Raw genomic sequence first — 20,839 nt, forward strand, 5'->3', positions numbered from 1 at the left:
TCTGAACAAAGCCTTGGTTGGACTACATCTGGAATACTGGGTGCTGTTCCAAGGATTACATCTTGGGAAGGGTGCATTGACCACGGAGGGATTACCAGATATGGATAGATGGGTGAGGTTGCCAGAAGATATCAGATAAAGCTGTGGAATAACAGCCTGAGTCTTACCGTCAAAGATGTAAGGAATTGATCTGTAAATGCAAGGTTATTGTGAAAAGATGCACAAACCAATGCAGAATCGTTTCAGAGGCAATCAGATCTCCCTTTCACCCATCCAGATGATGAAACAAAACCAGGTTTGTAGCGGCTGAAATTTGTAAAATCAGTGGATAATCTGAATAAAGTTTCAAGATATTAAGAATAAAAGTGAGGGAAGACTAGGAGAAATGAATGTTGCTTGTTGAGGAGTCAAGGAATAGTGGACAGAGTCTAAAATCTTAGTCACCTTTCTAGAGCAAAATTAAGAAAAAAACACAGATGGTAAATACTTAGAATTCTCTTCCACAAGCAGCAACTGATGTTTGATCAATTATTAGAACATGGAACTGTACAGCACAGGAACGGGTCCTTGTGCCCACAATGTTGTGCCAAACACGCTGCCAAATTAAACGATTCCCTTCTGCCTGCTTTTGGTCCAGATCCCTCTATTCTTTGTATATCCATGTGCTTATCTAAAAGTCCCTTAAACGCCTCAGTCATATCTGCTTCCACCATCACTCTGGCAACGCGTTCCAGACTCCTACCACTCTCTGTGTAAAAAGCTTGCCCCCGACATCTCCTTTGAACTTAGAACTTTACCCTCCTCACCTTAAATGTATACCCCTTTTTAACTCTGGGAAAAAAATGTTAATTTTATGTCTCACGGTGACTGATTTTCATGATCCAAATATGTGAAGGGAAATGGGACAAAAGGGTTATATGGAGTTCGGATGCAGATCACTGAATATCACAGCAGGCTCCTTCCTATCGGAAAGATGTTGTGAAACTTGAAAGGGTTCAGAAAAGATTTACAAGGATGTTGCTAGGGTTGGAGGATTTGAGCTATAGGGAGAAGTTAAATAGGCTAGGGCTGTTTTCTCTGGAGCGTCAGAGGCTGAGGGGTGACCTTATAGAGGTTTACAAAATTATGAGGGGCATGGATTGGATTAATAGACAAAGTCTTTTCCCTGGGGTGGGGGAGTCCAGAACCAGAGGGCATAGGTTTAGGGTGAGAGGGGAAAGATATAAAAGAGACCTAAGGGGCAACTTTTTCATGCAGAGGGTGGCACGTGTATGGAATGAGCTGCCAGAGGATGTGGTAGAGGCTGGTACAATTGCAACATTTAAGAGGCATTTGGATGGGTATATGAATAGGAAGGGTTTGGAGTGATATGGACTGGGTGCTGGCAGGTGGGACTAGATTGGGTTGGGATAACTGGTCGGCATGGATGGGTTGGACCGAAGGGTCTGTTTCCATGCTGTACATCTCTATGACTCTATGACTCTATTCCAGTGTTTCACTGACCATGCAGAGACAAATAACTAATTAATGTTGATAATATAAAGTGAAGAAAGTCCTCGTTAATTGAACATTTTTTAAATAACATTGAAGGATCTGCAAAGAAATCAGTATTTCTCTCAATTTAGAAAATTCACGATTGGAGCCAACGTGTAGAATTTAGTACTTGTTATAAATTATGCAATTTTGGACTTGAGCATTTGCATGACCAGTGTAACTATTGATCCTTGCTGCTTATCTATGGAGCACTGGCCACGAGCTCTTTCTCAAAGTCAGGTCAATGAGACCAGGAGTAAATGTAATCAGCTCCAAGGTGTGAACCAGCAGGGTGCCCAACAACTCGGTAGTGCAGTGGTAGTGTCCCTACCTCTGAGCCATGAGGCCCAGGTTCAAGTCTCACCTGCTCCAGTGTCATAACACACTTGGAAAGGCTGATACACAGGAATCTGTGACCAGAGCTCCCAATGGGTGCTAAAGGAGAGGTGTTGTCAGAATGTTCGAATTTCTTATTGTGTCAGTCTTCCCTCAATCGCTATGTCAATTCTTGCTGAGGTGGAAAAACCATGTGTTGAGACCTATGTCTGCAATGTGTACACAAACTACAACAGAGTACTCCAGTGTGGTACTGAGGGAGTATCACAGTGTGGAGTCAGATGTTAGCCCCAAGGCCCCTGCCCCCTCTCAGGTGAAGGTAAAAGATCCCATGGCACTGTTTTGAAGAGCAAAGAAGTTCCTTCTGATCACTAAACACACAGATTTTCTGGGTCACTAGCACTTTGCTGCTTGTGTGGCAGCTTGCTGTGTACAGGTCGGGTGTCAGGTTTCCGATGGCAACAGTGACTACATTTCATTTAGTCAATTCATCAAAGATGTGCAGGATAGGGTGGGTTAGCCATGGAAAATGCAGCATTACAGGGATAGTGTAGGGGGGTGGGTCTGGGTGGGATGCACTTTGGAGGGTCGGTGTGAACTCAATGGGCCAAACGGTCTGCATCCATGCTGTAGGGATTTTATGATAATTTGATGACCATCTGCATGTTCCCCTCCAATGCACTCACCATCCTGAATCGGACGTATATCGCCTCTACTGTCGGTGGACCAAAACCCTGGAAATCCCCCCTTAAGAGCATTGTGGGTCCATGTACAGCCCATGGACTGCAGCAGTTCAAGAAGGCAACAGGAACCACCTTCTTAAGGGGCAACTGTGGATGGACAATAAAGCCAACAATGCTCATGTTACAGAGTCAGAGAGTCATAGAGATGTACAGCATGGAAACAGACCCTTCGGTCCAACCCATCCATGCTGACCAGATATCCCAACCCATCTAGTCTCACCTGCCAGCACCTGGCCCATATCCCTCCAAACCCTTCCTATTCATATACCCATCCAGATGCCTTTTAAACATTGAAATTGTACCAGCCTCCACCACTTTCTCTGGCAGCTCATTCCATACCCGTACCACCCTCTGGGTGAAAAAGTTGCCCCTTAGGTCTCTTTTATATCTTGCACCTCTCCCTCTAAACTTTAGTTCCAGACTCCCCCATCACAGGGAAAAGACTTTGTCTATTTACCCTATCCATCTCCCGCATGATTTTATAGACCTCTATAAGGTCACCCCTCAGCCTCTGATGCTCCAGGGAAAACAGCCCCAGCCTGTTCAGCCTCTCCCTGTAGCTCAGATCCTCCAACTCTGGCAACACCCTTGTAAATCTTTTCTGAACCCTTTCAGGTTTCACAACATCTTTCCGATAGGAAGGAGACCAGAATTGCACACAATATTCCAAAAGTGGCCTAACCAATGTCCTGTACAGCCACAACATGACCTCCCAACTTCTGTACTCAATACTCTGATCAGTCTTGAAAGTATACCAAAATTCTTCACTATCCTATCTACTTGCGACTCGACTTTCAAGGAGCTAGAACCTGCATCCAAGGTCTCTTTGTTCAGCAACACTCTCTAGGACCTTATCATTAAGTTATAAGTCCTGCTAAGATTTGCTTTCCCAAAATGCAGCACCTTGCATTTATCTGAGTTAAACCCCATCTGCCACTTCTCAGCCCACTGGCCCATCTGATCAAGATCCTGTTGTAATGTATGGTAACCTTCTTCGCTGTCCACTACACCTCCAATTTTGGTGTCATCTGCAAACTTACTAACTATACCTTTTACGCTCACATCCAAATCATTTAAGTAAATGACAAAAAATAGAGGGCCCAGCACCGATCCTTGTGGCACTCCACTGGTCACAGGCCTCCAGTTTGAAAAACAACCCTCCACCACCACCCTCTGCCTTCTACCTTTGAGCCAGTTCTGTATCCAAGTGGCTAGTTCTCCCTGTATTCCATGAGATCTAACCTTGCTAATCAGTCTCCCATGGGGAACCTTGTCGAACGCCTTACTGAAATCCATATAGATCATATCTACTGCTCTGCCTTCATCAATCCTCTTTGTTACTTCTTCAAAAAACTCAATCAAGTTTGTGAGACATGATTTCCCACGCACAAAGCCATGTTGACTATCCCGAATCAGTCATTGCCTTTCCAAATACATATGCGTCCTGTCCCTCAGGGTTCCCTCCAACAACTTGCCCATCACCAACGTCAGGCTCACTGGTCTATAGTTCCCTGGCTTGTCCTTACCACCCTTCTTCAACAGTGGCACCACATTTGCCAACCTCCAGTCTTCTGGCACCTCACCTGTGACTATCGATGATACAAATATCTCAGCAAGAGGCCCAGCAATTACTTCTCTAGCTTCCCACAGAGATCTAGGCTACACCTGATCAGGTCCTTGGGATTTATCCACCTTTATGTGTTTCAAGACATCCAGCACTTTCTCCTCTTTGTAATCTGGATATTTTGCAAGGTGTCACCATCTATTTCCCTACAGTCTATATCTTCCATATCCTTTTCCACTTTAAATACTGATGCAAAATATTTGTTTAGTATCTCCCCCATTTTCTGCAGCTCCACACAAAGGCCGCCTTGCTGATCTTTGAGGGGCCCCATTCTCTCCCTAGTTACCCTTTTGTCCTTAATATATTTGTAAAAACCCTTTGGATTCTCCATAATTCTATTTGCCAATGCTATCCCATGTCCCCTTTTTGCCCTCCTGATTTCCCTCTTAAGTATACTCCTACTTCCTTTATACTCTTCTAAGGATTCACTCGATCTATCCTGTCTATACCTGACATATGCTTCCTCCTTTTTCTTAACCAAACCCTCAATTTCTTTAGTCATCCTGCATTCCCTATACCTACCAGCCTTCCCTTTCACCCTGACAGGAATATACTTTCTCTGGATTCTTGTTATCTCATTTTTGAAGGCTTCCCATTTTCCAGCCGCCCCTTTACCTGTGAACATCTGCCTCCAATCAGCTTTCGAAAGTTCTTGCCTAATACCGTCAAAATGAGCCCTTCTCCAATTTAGAACTTCAACTTTTAGATCTGCTCTATCCTTTTCCATCACTATTTTAAATCTAATAGAATTATGGTCGCTGGCCCCAAAGTGCTCCTCCACTGACACCTCAGTCACCTGCCCTGCCTTATTTCCCAAGAGTAGGTCAAGTTTTGCACCTTCTCCAGTAGGTACATCCACGTACTGAATCAGAAAATTGTCTTGTACTCAAGTCTTGTACACAAGAAACCATTCTTGAGTCCAAGAAAATTTTCTCATTCAGTATGTGGATGTACCTACTAGAGAAGGTGCTAAACTTGACCTACACAAGAATTAACAAATTCATTTCCATCTAAACTTTTAACACTATGGCAGTCCCATAGTGTTAACTTTGGTAAGTTAAAATCCCCTACCATAACCACCCTATTATTCTTACAGATAACTGAGATCTCCTTATAAGTTTGTTTCTCAATTTCCCTCTGACTATTAGAGGGTCTATAATACAATCCCAATAAGGTGATCGTCCCTTTCTTATTTCTCAGTTCCACGCAAATAACTTCCCTGGATGTACTTCTGGGAATATCCTCCCTCAGTACAGCTGTAATGTTATCCCTTTGACTGGGACAACACACACATCCCAGGAGTGGCGAAACAAAGACACGTACAAGAATTCTTTGAGGCATGGTATTCCAACCAGAACTCCATCAATAAACACATCGATATAGACCCTATCTACATTCCCTTAAAAAAAGGAAGCAGAAATGGCATCACTCACCTTAAGAAACCAAGACCTATAAATAGAGAGGTGGGATATACCGCCATCACTTCACCAGAGACTCTCACTGATGATGTTACCTAGTCACGGTGACGAAATGTCTGAAAACAAACCATCCAGCTCAGCAAGCTAACTTACATACTTATGCTATCCCTTATCAAAAACACCCGCTCCCTTGTCTCTTGCCTCCCTTTCTGTCCTTCCTGTAGCATTAAACTGCTTGTCCTGTCCATCTCTGAGCCATGATTCTGTAATTGCTATGATATCCCAGTCCCATGTTCCCAACCATGCCCTGAGTTCATCTGCCTTCCCTGTGAGGCCCCTTGCATTGAAATAAATGCAGTTTAAATTATCAGTCCTACCTTGTCCCTGACCGTTTGACTCACGTCTTTTCTCAACTGTACCGGTCTCAGATTGATCTCTTTCCTCACTATCTCCCTGGGTCCCACGCCCCCACCTTACTTGTTTAAATTCTCCTGAGTAGCTCGAGCAAATCTCCCTGCAGTATATTAGTCCGATTCCAATTCAGGTGCAATCCAGCCTTCCATTCAGGCCACTTCTATCCAAGAAGAAATTCCAGTGATCCAAAACTGTGAATCCTTCTCCCATACACCAGCTCCTCAGCCATGCATTCATTCACTCTATCCTCCTATTCCTGCCCTCACTAGCATGTAACACCAGGAGCACCAAGGAGGCAACATGGCATTCTGATATTTCGCTGCTCACCACAGGAATGTCTGTCTGTGCCTTTGACTACAGAATCCGATGAACCAATTGAAAAAAAAATCTACTATACATCACTTTGGGCACACAGAGGTCAGTGGTTCTGAAATGCAGGTCTGCTTTGTCACCACTCTCTTTGAAGAATGAATCAATCAAAAGATGCCTCTCCACTTGGGGCCAAACGTGGTCATGTTGCCCTAGCAACAAGCTTTTTCTGGCTGTGGGCACCCCCGAGAATTCAACCCATCCCTCTGCAGGCGGGCATTAGGATGGGCAGAGTGAGGACCAGAAATAAAAACGGCGGAAATGTGCCAATCTCAGACTGTTGGGCTCATGGGACATTGCACACTGTCATGTAGAGTAGCATCACAGTGACACTGTCATGTAGAGTGGTATCTCAGTGACACTGTCGTGTAGAGTGGTATCACAGTGACACTGTCATGTAGAGTGGTATCTCAGTGACACTGTCACGTAGAGTGGTATCACAGTGACACTGTCATGTAGAGTGGTATCACAGTGACGCTGTCATGTAGAGTGGTATCACAGTGACACTGTCATGTAGAGTGGCACCACAGTGACACTGTTGTGTAGAGTGGTATCACAGTGATACTGTCATGTAGAGAGGCATCACAGTGACACTGTCATTTAGAGAGTTATCACAGGCACACTGTCGTGCAGAGTGACATTGCTGTATAAAGCGATATCATAGTGACAGTGCCGTGTAGAGTGATATCACATTGACACTGACAGGCAGAGTGGTATCACAGTGAGACTGACATATGGAGTGGTATCACAGTCACACTGCCATGTAGCGATTTATCCCAGTGAAACTGCCATGTAGACTGGTATCACAGTGACACTGTCATGTAGAGTGGTATCACAGTGACACTGTCATGTAGAGTGGTATCACAGTGACACTGTCATATACAGTGGTATCACAGTGACACTGTCGTGTAGAGTGGTATCACAGTGACACTGTCGTGTAGAGTGGCATCACAGTGACACTGTTGTGTAGAGTGATATCACATTGACACTGACAGGCAGAGTGTTATCACAGTGACACTGTCGTGTAGAGTGGCATCACAGTGACACTGTTGTGTAGAGTGATATCACATTGACACTGACAGGCAGAGTGTTATCACAGTGACACTGTCGTGTAGAGTGGTATCACAGTGATACTGTCGTGTAGAGTGGTATCTCAGTGACACTGTCACGTAGAGTGGTATCTCAGTGACACTGTCACGTAGAGTGGTATCACAGTGACACAGCCATGTAGAGTGGTAACACAGTGACACTGTGGTGTAGAGTGGTATCACAGTGATACTGTCATGTAGAGAGGCATCACAGTGACACTGTCAGTTAGAGAGTTATCACAGGCACACTGTCGTGCAGAGTGGATTCACAGTGACATTGCTGTATAAAGCGATATCAAAGTGACAGTGCTGTGTAGAGTGATATCACATTGACACTGACAGGCAGAGTGGTATCACAGTGAGACTGACATATGGAGTGGTATCACAGTGACACTGTCATGTAGACTGGTATCACAGTGACACTGTCATGTAGAGTGGTATCACAGTGACACTGTCGTGTAGAGTGGTATCACAGTGACACTGTTGTGTAGAGTGGCATCACAGTGACACTGTTGTGTAGAGTGATATCACATTGACACTGTCGTGTAGAGTGGTATCACAGTGACACTGTCGTGTAGAGTGGCATCACAGTGACACTGTTGTGTAGAGTGATATCACATTGACACTGACAGGCAGAGTGGTATCACAGTGAGACTGACATATGGAGTGGTATCACAGTCACACTGCCATGTAGCGATTTATCCCAGTGAAACTGCCATGTAGACTGGTATCACAGTGACACTGTCATGTAGAATGGTATCACAGTGACACTGTCATATACAGTGGTATCACAGTGACACTGTCGTGTAGAGTGATATCACACTGACACTGACAGGCAGAGTGGCATCACAGTGACACTGTCCTGAAGAGAGGAATCACAGTGACACTGATATGTAGAGTGGTATCACAGTGACACTGTCGTGTAGAGTGTTATCACAGTAACACTGTCCTGAAGAGTGGTATCACAGTGACACTGCCGTGTAGAGTGGTATCACATTGATACTGTCATGTAGAGTGGCATCACAGTGACACTGTCGTGTAGAGTGGTATCACAGAGACACTGACGTGTAGAGTGGTATCACAGTAACACTGTCCTGAAGAGTGGTATCACAGTGACGCTGCCGTGTACAGTGATATCACAGTGACACTGTCGTGTAGAGTGGTATCACAGAGACACTGACATGTAGAGCGGTATCACAGTGCCACTGTCATGTAGAGTGGTATCACAGTGACACTGTGGTGTAGAGTGGTATCACAATCACATTGCCGTGTGGAGTGGTATCACAATCACACTGTCATGTACAGTGGTATCACAGTGATACTGTCGTGTAGAGTGGTATCACAGTAACACTGTCCTGAAGAGTGGTATCACAGTGACACTGTCGTGTAGATTGGTATCACAGTGACACTGTCATGTAGAGTGATATCACAGCGACACTGCCACGTAGACTGGTATCACAGTGACACTGTCATATAGAGTGGTATCACTGTGACACTGTTGTGTAGAGTGGTATCACAGTGACAGTGTCATGTAGAGTGGTAACACAGTGACACTGATATGTAGAGTGGTATCACAGTGACACTGATGTGGAGAGTGGTATCACATTGATACTGTCATGTAGAGTGGTATCACAGTGACACTGCCATGTAGAGTGTTATCAAAGTGACACTGTCGTGTAGAGTGGTATCACAATCACATTGCCGTGTGGAGTGGTATCACATTGATACTGTCATGTAGAGTGGTATCACAGTAACACTGTCCTGAAGAGTGGTATCACAGTGACACTGCTGTGTACACTGGTATCACAGTGACACTGTCATGTAGAGTGGTATCACAGTGACACTGTCATGTAGAGTGGTATCACAGTAACACTGTCCTGAAGAGTGGTATCACAGTGATACTGTCGTGTAGAGAGGTATCACAGTAACACTGTCCTGAAGAGTGGTATCACAGTGACACTGCCGTGTAGAGTGGTATCACATTGATACTGTCATGTAGAGTGGTATCACAGTAACACTGTCCTGAAGAGTGGTATCACAGTGATACTGTCGTGTAGAGTGGTATCACAATCACATTGACGTGTGGAGTGGTATCACAGTGACACTCTCATGTAGAGTGGTATCACAGTGACACTGTCATGTAGAGTGGTATCACAGTGACACTGTCGTGTAGAGTGGTATTACAGTGACACTGTCGTGGAGAGAGTTATCGCACTGACACTGACAGGCAGAGTGGTATCACAGTCACACTGTCGTGTAGATTGGTATCACAGTGACACTGTCGTGTAGAGTGGTATCACACTGACACTGACAGGCAGAGTGGTATCACAGTCACACTGTCGTGTAGAGTGGTTTCACAGTGACACTGCTGTATAAGGCGATATCACAGTGACACTGTCGTGTAGAGTGATATCACACTGACACTGACAGGCAGAGTGGTATAACAGTGAGACTGTCATGTAGAGTGGTATCACAGTCACACTGCCATGTAGAGATTTATCCCAGAAAAACTGCCATGTTGACTGGTATCACAGTGACACTGTCATATACAGTGGTATCACAGTGACACTGTCATGCAGAGTGGTATCACAGTGACACTATCATATACAGTGGTATCACAGTGACACTGTCGTATAGTTGTATCACGCTGACACTGTAATGTAGAGTGGTATCACAGTGACACTGCCGTGTAGAGTGGTATCACAGTGACACTGATATGTAGAGTGGTATCACAGGGACACAGTGATGTGGTGTGGTATCACAGTGACACTGAAATGTAGCGAGGCATCACAGTGACACTGATATGTAGAGTGGTAACACAGTGACACTGAAATGTAGAGTGGTATCACAGTGACACTGAAATGTAGCGAGGCATCACAGTGACACTGACGTGTAGTGTGGTATCACAGTGACACTGAAATGTAGTGTGGTTTCACAGTCACACTGCCAAGTAGAGATTTATCCCAGTGAAACTGCCATGTAGAGTGGTATCACAGTAACACTGTCCTGAAGAGTGGTATCACAGTGATACTGTCGTGTAGAGAGGTATCACAGTAACACTGTCCTGAAGAGTGGTATCACAGTGACACTGCCGTGTAGAGTGGTATCACATTGATACTGTCATGTAGAGTGGTATCACAGTAACACTGTCCTGAAGAGTGGTATCACAGTGATACTGTCGTGTAGAGTGGTATCACAATCACATTGACGTGTGGAGTGGTATCACAGTGACACTCTCATGTAGAGTGGTATCACAGTGACACTGTCATGTAGAGTGGTATCACAGTGACACTGTCGTGTAGAGTGGTATTACAGTGACACTGTCGTGGAGAGAGTTATCGCACTGACACTGACAGGCAGAGTGGTATCACAGTCACACTGTCGTGTAGATTGGTATCACAGTGACACTGTCGTGTAGAGTGGTATCACACTGACACTGACAGGCAGAGTGGTATCACAGTCACACTGTCGTGTAGAGTGGTTTCACAGTGACACTGCTGTATAAGGCGATATCACAGTGACACTGTCGTGTAGAGTGATATCACACTGACACTGACAGGCAGAGTGGTATAACAGTGAGACTGTCATGTAGAGTGGTATCACAGTCACACTGCCATGTAGAGATTTATCCCAGAAAAACTGCCATGTTGACTGGTATCACAGTGACACTGTCATATACAGTGGTATCACAGTGACACTGTCATGCAGAGTGGTATCACAGTGACACTATCATATACAGTGGTATCACAGTGACACTGTCGTATAGTTGTATCACGCTGACACTGTAATGTAGAGTGGTATCACAGTGACACTGCCGTGTAGAGTGGTATCACAGTGACACTGATATGTAGAGTGGTATCACAGGGACACAGTGATGTGGTGTGGTATCACAGTGACACTGAAATGTAGCGAGGCATCACAGTGACACTGATATGTAGAGTGGTAACACAGTGACACTGAAATGTAGAGTGGTATCACTGTGACACTGAAATGTAGCGAGGCATCACAGTGACACTGACGTGTAGTGTGGTATCACAGTGACACTGAAATGTAGTGTGGTTTCACAGTCACACTGCCAAGTAGAGATTTATCCCAGTGAAACTGCCATGTAGAGTGGTATCACAGTGACACTGTCATGTAGAGTGATATCACAGCGACACTGTCGTGTAGAGTGGAATCTCAGTGACACTGTCATGTAGAATGGTATCACAGTGACACTGATATGTAGAGTGGTATCACAGTGACACTGATGTGGAGAGTGGTATCACATTGATACTGTCATGTAGAGTGGTATCACAGTGACACTGCCGTGTAGAGTGGTATCACAGGGACACTGTGATGTGGCGTGGTATCACAGTGACACTGTCGTGTAGAGTGGTATCACAGTGACACTGTCGTGTAGAGTGGTATCACAGTCACATTGTCGTGTAGAGTGGTATCACAGTGACACTGTCATGTAGAGTGGTATTACAGTGACACTGTCGTGGAGAGAGTTATCGCACTGACACTGACAGGCAGAGTGGTATCACAGTCACACTGTCGTGTAGAGTGGTTTCACAGTGACACTGCTGTATAAGTCGATATCACAGTGACACTGTCGTGTAGAGTGATATCACACTGACACTGACAGGCAGAGTGGTATAACAGTGAGACTGTCATGTAGAGTGGTATCACAGTCACACTGCCATGTAGAGATTTATCCCAGAAAAACTGCCATGTTGACTGGTATCACAGTGACACTGTCATATACAGTGGTATCACAGTGACACTGTCATGCAGAGTGGTATCACAGTGACACTATCATATACAGTGGTATCACAGTGACACTGTCGTGTAGTTGTATCACGCTGACACTGTAATGTAGAGTGGTATCACAGTGACACTGCCGTGTAGAGTGGTATCACAGTGACACTGATATGTAGAGTGGTATCACAGGGACACAGTGATGTGATGTGGTATCACAGTGACACTGAAATGTAGCGAGGCATCACAGTGACACTGACGCATAGTGTGGTATCACAGTGACACTGTCATGTAGAGTGGTAACACAGTGACACTGATATGTAGAGTGGTATCACAGTGACAGTGTCATGTAGAGTGATATTACACTCACATTGCCCTGTGGAGTGGAATCACAGTGACACTGTCATGTAGAGTGGTATCACAGTGACACTGTCGTGTAGAGTGGTATCACAGTGACACTGATATGTAGAGTGGTATCTCAGTGACACTGTCATGTAGAGTGGTATCACAGTGACACGGTCATGTAGAGTGGTATCACAGTGACACTGTCGTGTAGTGTGGTATCACAGTGACACTGTCATGTATAGTGTTATCACAGTCACACTGCCATGTAGAGATTTATCCCAGTGAAACTGCCATGTAGACTAGTATCACAGTGGCACTGTCATATACAGTGGTATCACAGTGACACTGTCATGTAGAGGGGTATCACAGTGATATGTCCATGTAGAGTGGAATCACAGTCACACTGTCGTGTAGAGATTTATCACAGCGAGACTGCCAAGTAGACTGGTATCACAGTCACACTGCCATATAGAGTGGTATCACAGTGACACTGTAATGTAGAGTGATATCACACTGACATTGACAGGCAGACTGGTATCACAGTGACACTGTCGTGTAGAGTGGTATCACAGTGACACTGTCATGTAGAGTGGTAACACAGTGACACTGATATGTAGAGTGGTATCACAGGGACACTGTCATGTAGAGTGGTATCACAGTGACACTGTCATGTAGAGTGGTAACACAGTGACACTGATATGTAGAGTGGTATCACAGTGACACTGTCATGTAGAGTGGTATCACAGTGATACTGATATGTAGAGGGGTAACACAGTGACACTGATATGTAGAGTGGTAACACAGTGACACTGAAATGTAGAGTGGTATCACAGTGACACTGAAATGTAGCGAGGCATCACAGTGACACTGACGTGTAGTGTGGTATCACAGTGACACTGAAATGTAGTGTGGTTTCACAGTCACACTGCCAAGTAGAGATTTATCCCAGTGAAACTGCCATGTAGAGTGGTATCACAGTGACACTGTCATGTAGAGTGATATCACAGTGACACTGTCGTGTAGAGTGGAATCTCAGTGACACTGTCATGTAGAATGGTATCACAGTGACACTGTCATGTTGAGTGGTATCACAGTAACACTGTCCTGAAAAGTGGTATTACAGTGATACTGTCGTGTAGAGAGGTATCACAGTAACACTGTCCTGAAGAGTGGTATCACAGTGACACTGCCGTGTAGAGTGGTATCACATTGATACTGTCATGTAGAGTGGTATCACAGAAACACTGTCCTGAAGAGTGGTATCACAGTGATACTGTCATATAGAGTGGTATCACAGTGATACTGTCGTGTAGTGTGGTTTCACAGTCACACTGCCAAGTAGAGATTTATCCCAGTGAAACTGCCATGTAGAGTGGTATCACAGTGACACTGTCATGTAGAGTGATATCACAATGACACTGTCGTGTAGAGTGGAATCTCGGTGACACTGTCATGTAGAGTGGTATTACAGAGACACTATCATGTAGAGTGGTATCACAGTGACACTGATATGTAGAGTGGTATCACAGTGACACTGTCATGTAGAGTGGTAACACAGTGACACTGATATGTAGAGTGGTATCACAGTGACACTGTCATATAGAGTGGTATCTCAGTGACACTGTCATGTAGAGTGGTATCACAGTGACACTGCCGTGTAGTGTGGTATCACAGTGACACTGTCATTCAGAGAGTTATCACACTGACACTGACAGGCAGAGTGGTATCACAGTGACACTGTCATGTATAGTGTTATCACAGTCACACTGCCATGTAGAGATTTATCCCAGTGAAACTGCCATGTATACTGGTATCACAGTGACACTGTCATATACAGTGATATCACAGTGACACTGTCGTGTAGAGTGGTATCACAGTGACACTGTCATGTAGAGTGGTAACACAGTGACACTGTACTGTAGAGTGATATCACAGCGACACTGCCACGTAGACTGGTATCACAGTGACACTGTCATGTAGAGTGGTAACACAGTGACACTGATATGTAGAGTGGTATCACAGTGACACTGTCGTGTAGAGTGGTATCATAGTGACACTGTCGTGTAGAGTGGTATCACAGTCACATTGTCGTGTAGAGTGGTATCACAGTGACACTGTCATGTAGAGTGGTATTACAGTGACACTGTCGTGTAGAGTGATATCACACTGACACTGACAGGCAGAGTGGTATAACAGTGAGACTGTCATGTAGAGTGGTATCACAGTCACACTGCCATGTAGAGATTTATCCCAGAAAAACTGCCATGTTGACTCGTATCACAGTGACACTGTCATATACAGTGGTATCACAGTGACACTGTCATGCAGAGTGGTATCACAGTGACACTATCATATACAGTGGTATCACAGTGACACTGTTGTGTAGTTGTATCACGCTGACACTGTAATGTAGAGTGGTATCACAGTGACACTGCCGTGTAGAGTGGTATCACAGTGACACTGATATGTAGAGTGGTATCACAGGGACACAGTGATGTGGTGTGGTATCACAGTGACACTGAAATGTAGCGAGGCATCACAGTGACACTGACGCATAGTGTGGTATCACAGTGACACTGTCATGTAGAGTGGTAACACAGTGACACTGATATGTAGAGTGGTATCACAGTAACACTGTCCTGAAGAGTGGTATCACAGTGATACTGTCGTGTAGAGTGGTATCACAGTGATACTGTCGTGTAGTGTGGTTTCACAGTCACACTGCCAAGTAGAGATTTATCCCAGTGAAACTGCCATGTAGAGTGGTATCACAGTGACACTGTCATGTAGAGTGATATCACAATGACACTGTCGTGTAGAGTGGAATCTCAGTGACACTGTCATGTAGAGTGGTATTACAGTGACACTATCATGTAGAGTGGTATCACAGTGACACTGATATGTAGAGTGGTATCACAGTGACACTGTCATGTAGAGTGGTAACACAGTGACACTGATATGTAGAGTGGTATCACAGTGACACTGTCATATAGAGTGGTATCTCAGTGACACTGTCATGTAGAGTGGTATCACAGTGACACTGCCGTGTAGTGTGGTATCACAGTGACACTGTCATGTAGATTGGTATCACAGTCACACTGTCGTGTAGAGCGGTATCACAGTGAGACTGTCATGTAGAGTGGTATCACAGTGACACTGTCATTCAGAGAGTTATCACACTGAAACTGACAGGCAGAGTGGTATCACAGTGACACTGTCATGTATAGTGTTATCACAGTCACACTGCCATGTAGAGATTTATCCCAGTGAAACTGCCATGTATACTGGTATCACAGTGACACTGTCATATACAGTGATATCACAGTGACACTGTCGTGTAGAGTGGTATCACAGTGACACTGTCATGTAGAGTGGTAACACAGTGACACTGTCATGTAGAGTGATATCACAGCGACACTGCCACGTAGACTGGTATCACAGTGACACTGTCATGTAGAGTGGTAACACAGTGACACTGATATGTAGAGTGGTATCACAGTGACACTGATGTGGAGAGTGGTATCACATTGATACTGTCATGTAGAGTGGTATCACAGGGACACTGTGATGTGGCGTGGTATCACAGTGACACTGTCGTGTAGAGTGGTATCACAGTGACACTGTCGTGTAGAGTGGTATCACAGTCACATTGTCGTGTAGAGTGGTATCACAGTGACACTGTCATGTAGAGTGGTATTACAGTGACACTGTCGTGGAGAGAGTTATCGCACTGACACTGACAGGCAGAGTGGTATCACAGTCACACTGTCGTGTAGAGTGGTTTCACAGTGACACTGCTGTATAAGGCGATATCACAGTGACACTGTCGTGTAGAGTGATATCACACTGACACTGACAGGCAGAGTGGTATAACAGTGAGACTGTCATGTAGAGTGGTATCACAGTCACACTGCCATGTAGAGATTTATCCCAGAAAAACTGCCATGTTGACTGGTATCACAGTGACACTGTCATATACAGTGGTATCACAGTGACACTGTCATGCAGAGTGGTATCACAGTGACACTATCATATACAGTGGTATCACAGTGACACTGTTGTGTAGTTGTATCACGCTGACACTGTAATGTAGAGTGGTATCACAGTGACACTGCCGTGTAGAGTGGTATCACAGTGACACTGATATGTAGAGTGGTATCACAGGGACACAGTGATGTGGTGTGGTATCACAGTGACACTGAAATGTAGCGAGGCATCACAGTGACACTGACGCATAGTGTGGTATCACAGTGACACTGTCATGTAGAGTGGTAACACAGTGACACTGATATGTAGAGTGGTATCACAGTGACAGTGTCATGTAGAGTGATATTACACTCACATTGCCCTGTGGAGTGGAATCACAGTGACACTGTCATGTAGAGTGGTATCACAGTGACACTGTCGTGTAGAGTGGTATCACAGTGACACTGATATGTAGAGTGGTATCTCAGTGACACTGTCATGTAGAGTGGTATCACAGTGACACGGTCATGTAGAGTGGTATCACAGTGACACTGTCGTGTAGAGTGGTATCACAGTGACACTGTCATGTATAGTGTTATCACAGTCACACTGCCATGTAGAGATTTATCCCAGTGAAACTGCCATGTAGGCTAGTATCACAGTGGCACTGTCATATACAGTGGTATCACAGTGACACTGTCATGTAGAGATTTATCACAGCGAGACTGCCAAGTAGACTGGTATCACAGTCACACTGCCATATAGAGTGGTATCACAGTGACACTGTAATGTAGAGTGATATCACACTGACATTGACAGGCAGACTGGTATCACAGTGACACTGTCGTGTAGAGTGGTATCACAGTGACACTGTCATGTAGAGTGGTAACACAGTGACACTGATATGTAGAGTGGTATCACAGGGACACTGTCATGTAGAGTGGTATCACAGTGACACTGTCATGTAGAGTGGTAACACAGTGACACTGATATGTAGAGTGGTATCACAGGGACACTGTCATGTAGAGTGGTATCACAGTGACACTGTCATGTAGAGTGGTATCACAGTGATACTGATATGTAGAGTGGTAACACAGTGACACTGAAATGTAGAGTGGTATCACAGTGACACTGAAATGTAGCGAGTCATCACAGTGACACTGACGTGTAGTGTGGTATCACAGTGACACTGAAATGTAGTGTGGTTTCACAGTCACACTGCCAAGTAGAGATTTATCCCAGTGAAACTGCCATGTAGAGTGGTATCACAGTGACACTGTCATGTAGAGTGATATCACAATGACACTGTCGTGTAGAGTGGAATCTCAGTGACACTGTCATGTAGAGTGGTATTACAGTGACACTATCATGTAGAGTGGTATCACAGTGACACTGATATGTAGAGTGGTATCACAGTGACACTGTCATGTAGAGTGGTAACACAGTGACACTGATATGTAGAGTGGTATCACAGTGACACTGTCATATAGAGTGGTATCTCAGTGACACTGTCATGTAGAGTGGTATCACAGTGACACTGCCGTGTAGTGTGGTATCACAGTGACACTGTCATGTAGATTGGTATCACAGTCACACTGTCGTGTAGAGCGGTATCACAGTGAGACTGTCATGTAGAGTGGTATCACAGTGACACTGTCATTCAGAGAGTTATCACACTGACACTGACAGGCAGAGTGGTATCACAGTGACACTGTCATGTATAGTGTTATCACAGTCACACTGCCATGTAGAGATTTATCCCAGTGAAACTGCCATGTATACTGGTATCACAGTGACACTGTCATATACAGTGATATCACAGTGACACTGTCGTGTAGAGTGGTATCACAGTGACACTGTCATGTAGAGTGGTAACACAGTGACACTGATATGTAGAGTGGTATCACAGGGACACTGTCATGTAGAGTGGTATCACAGTGACACTGTCATGTAGAGTGGTAACACAGTGACACTGATATGTAGAGTGGTATCACAGGGACACTGTCATGTAGAGTGGTATCACAGTGACACTGTCATGTAGAGTGGTATCACAGTGATACTGATATGTAGAGTGGTAACACAGTGACACTGAAATGTAGAGTGGTATCACAGTGACACTGAAATGTAGCGAGGCATCACAGTGACACTGACGTGTAGTGTGGTATCACAGTGACACTGAAATGTAGTGTGGTTTCACAGTCACACTGCCAAGTAGAGATTTATCCCATTGAAACTGCCATGTAGAGTGGTATCACAGTGACACTGTCATGTAGAGTGATATCACAATGACACTGTCGTGTAGAGTGGAATCTCAGTGACACTGTCATGTAGAATGGTATCACAGTGACACTGTCATGTTGAGTGGTATCACAGTAACACTGTCCTGAAGAGTGGTATTACAGTGATACTGTCGTGTAGAGAGGTATCACAGTAACACTGTCCTGAAGAGTGGTATCACAGTGACACTGCCGTGTAGAGTGGTATCACATTGATACTGTCATGTAGAGTGGTATCACAGTAACACTGTCCTGAAGAGTGGTATCACAGTGATACTGTCGTGTAGAGTGGTATCACAGTGATACTGTCGTGTAGTGTGGTTTCACAGTCACACTGCCAAGTAGAGATTTATCCCAGTGAAACTGCCATGTAGAGTGGTATCACAGTGACACTGTCATGTAGAGTGATATCACAATGACACTGTCGTGTAGAGTGGAATCTCAGTGACACTGTCATGTAGAGTGGTATTACAGTGACACTATCATGTAGAGTGGTATCACAGTGACACTGATATGTAGAGTGGTATCACAGTGACACTGTCATGTAGAGTGGTAACACAGTGACACTGATATGTAGAGTGGTATCACAGTGACACTGTCATATAGAGTGGTATCTCAGTGACACTGTCATGTAGAGTGGTATCACAGTGACACTGCCGTGTAGTGTGGTATCACAGTGACACTGTCATGTAGATTGGTATCACAGTCACACTGTCGTGTAGAGCGGTATCACAGTGAGACTGTCATGTAGAGTGGTATCACAGTGACACTGTCATTCAGAGAGTTATCACACTGACACTGACAGGCAGAGTGGTATCACAGTGACACTGTCATGTATAGTGTTATCACAGTTACACTGCCATGTAGAGATTTATCCCAGTGAAACTGCCATGTATACTGGTATCACAGTGACACTGTCATATACAGTGATATCACAGTGACACTGTCGTGTAGAGTGGTATCACAGTGACACTGTCATGTAGAGTGGTAACACAGTGACACTGTCATGTAGAGTGATATCACAGCGACACTGCCACGTAGACTGGTATCACAGTGACACTGTCATGTAGAGTGGTAACACAGTGACACTGATATGTAGAGTGGTATCACAGTGACACTGTCGTGTAGAGTGGTATCACAGTCACATTGTCGTGTAGAGTGGTATCACAGTGACACTGTCATGTAGAGTGGTATTACAGTGACACTGTCGTGGAGAGAGTTATCGCACTGACACTGACAGGCAGAGTGGTATCACAGTCACACTGTCGTGTAGAGTGGTATCACAGTGACACTGATGTGGAGAGTGGTATCACATTGATACTGTCATGTAGAGTGGTATCACAGGGACACTGTGATGTGGCGTGGTATCACAGTGACACTGTCGTGTAGAGTGGTATCACAGTGACACTGTCGTGTAGAGTGGTATCACAGTCACATTGTCGTGTAGAGTGGTATCACAGTGACACTGTCATGTAGAGTGGTATTACAGTGACACTGTCGTGGAGAGAGTTATCGCACTGACACTGACAGGCAGAGTGGTATCACAGTCACACTGTCGTGTAGAGTGGTTTCACAGTGACACTGCTGTATAAGGCGATATCACAGTGACACTGTCGTGTAGAGTGATATCACACTGACACTGACAGGCAGAGTGGTATAACAGTGAGACTGTCATGTAGAGACTTATCCCAGAAAAACTGCCATGTTGACTGGTATCACAGTGACACTGTCATATACAGTGGTATCACAGTGACACTGTCATGCAGAGTGGTATCACAGTGACACTATCATATACAGTGGTATCACAGTGACACTGTCGTGTAGTTGTATCACGCTGACACTGTAATGTAGAGTGGTATCACAGTGACACTGCCGTGTAGAGTGGTATCACAGTGACACTGATATGTAGAGTGGTATCACAGGGACACAGTGATGTGGTGTGGTATCACAGTGACACTGAAATGTAGCGAGGCATCACAGTGAC

This window comes from Chiloscyllium punctatum, chromosome 11 (genome assembly GCF_047496795.1).
Source record: "Chiloscyllium punctatum isolate Juve2018m chromosome 11, sChiPun1.3, whole genome shotgun sequence".
Taxonomy (NCBI): Eukaryota; Metazoa; Chordata; class Chondrichthyes; order Orectolobiformes; family Hemiscylliidae; genus Chiloscyllium; species Chiloscyllium punctatum.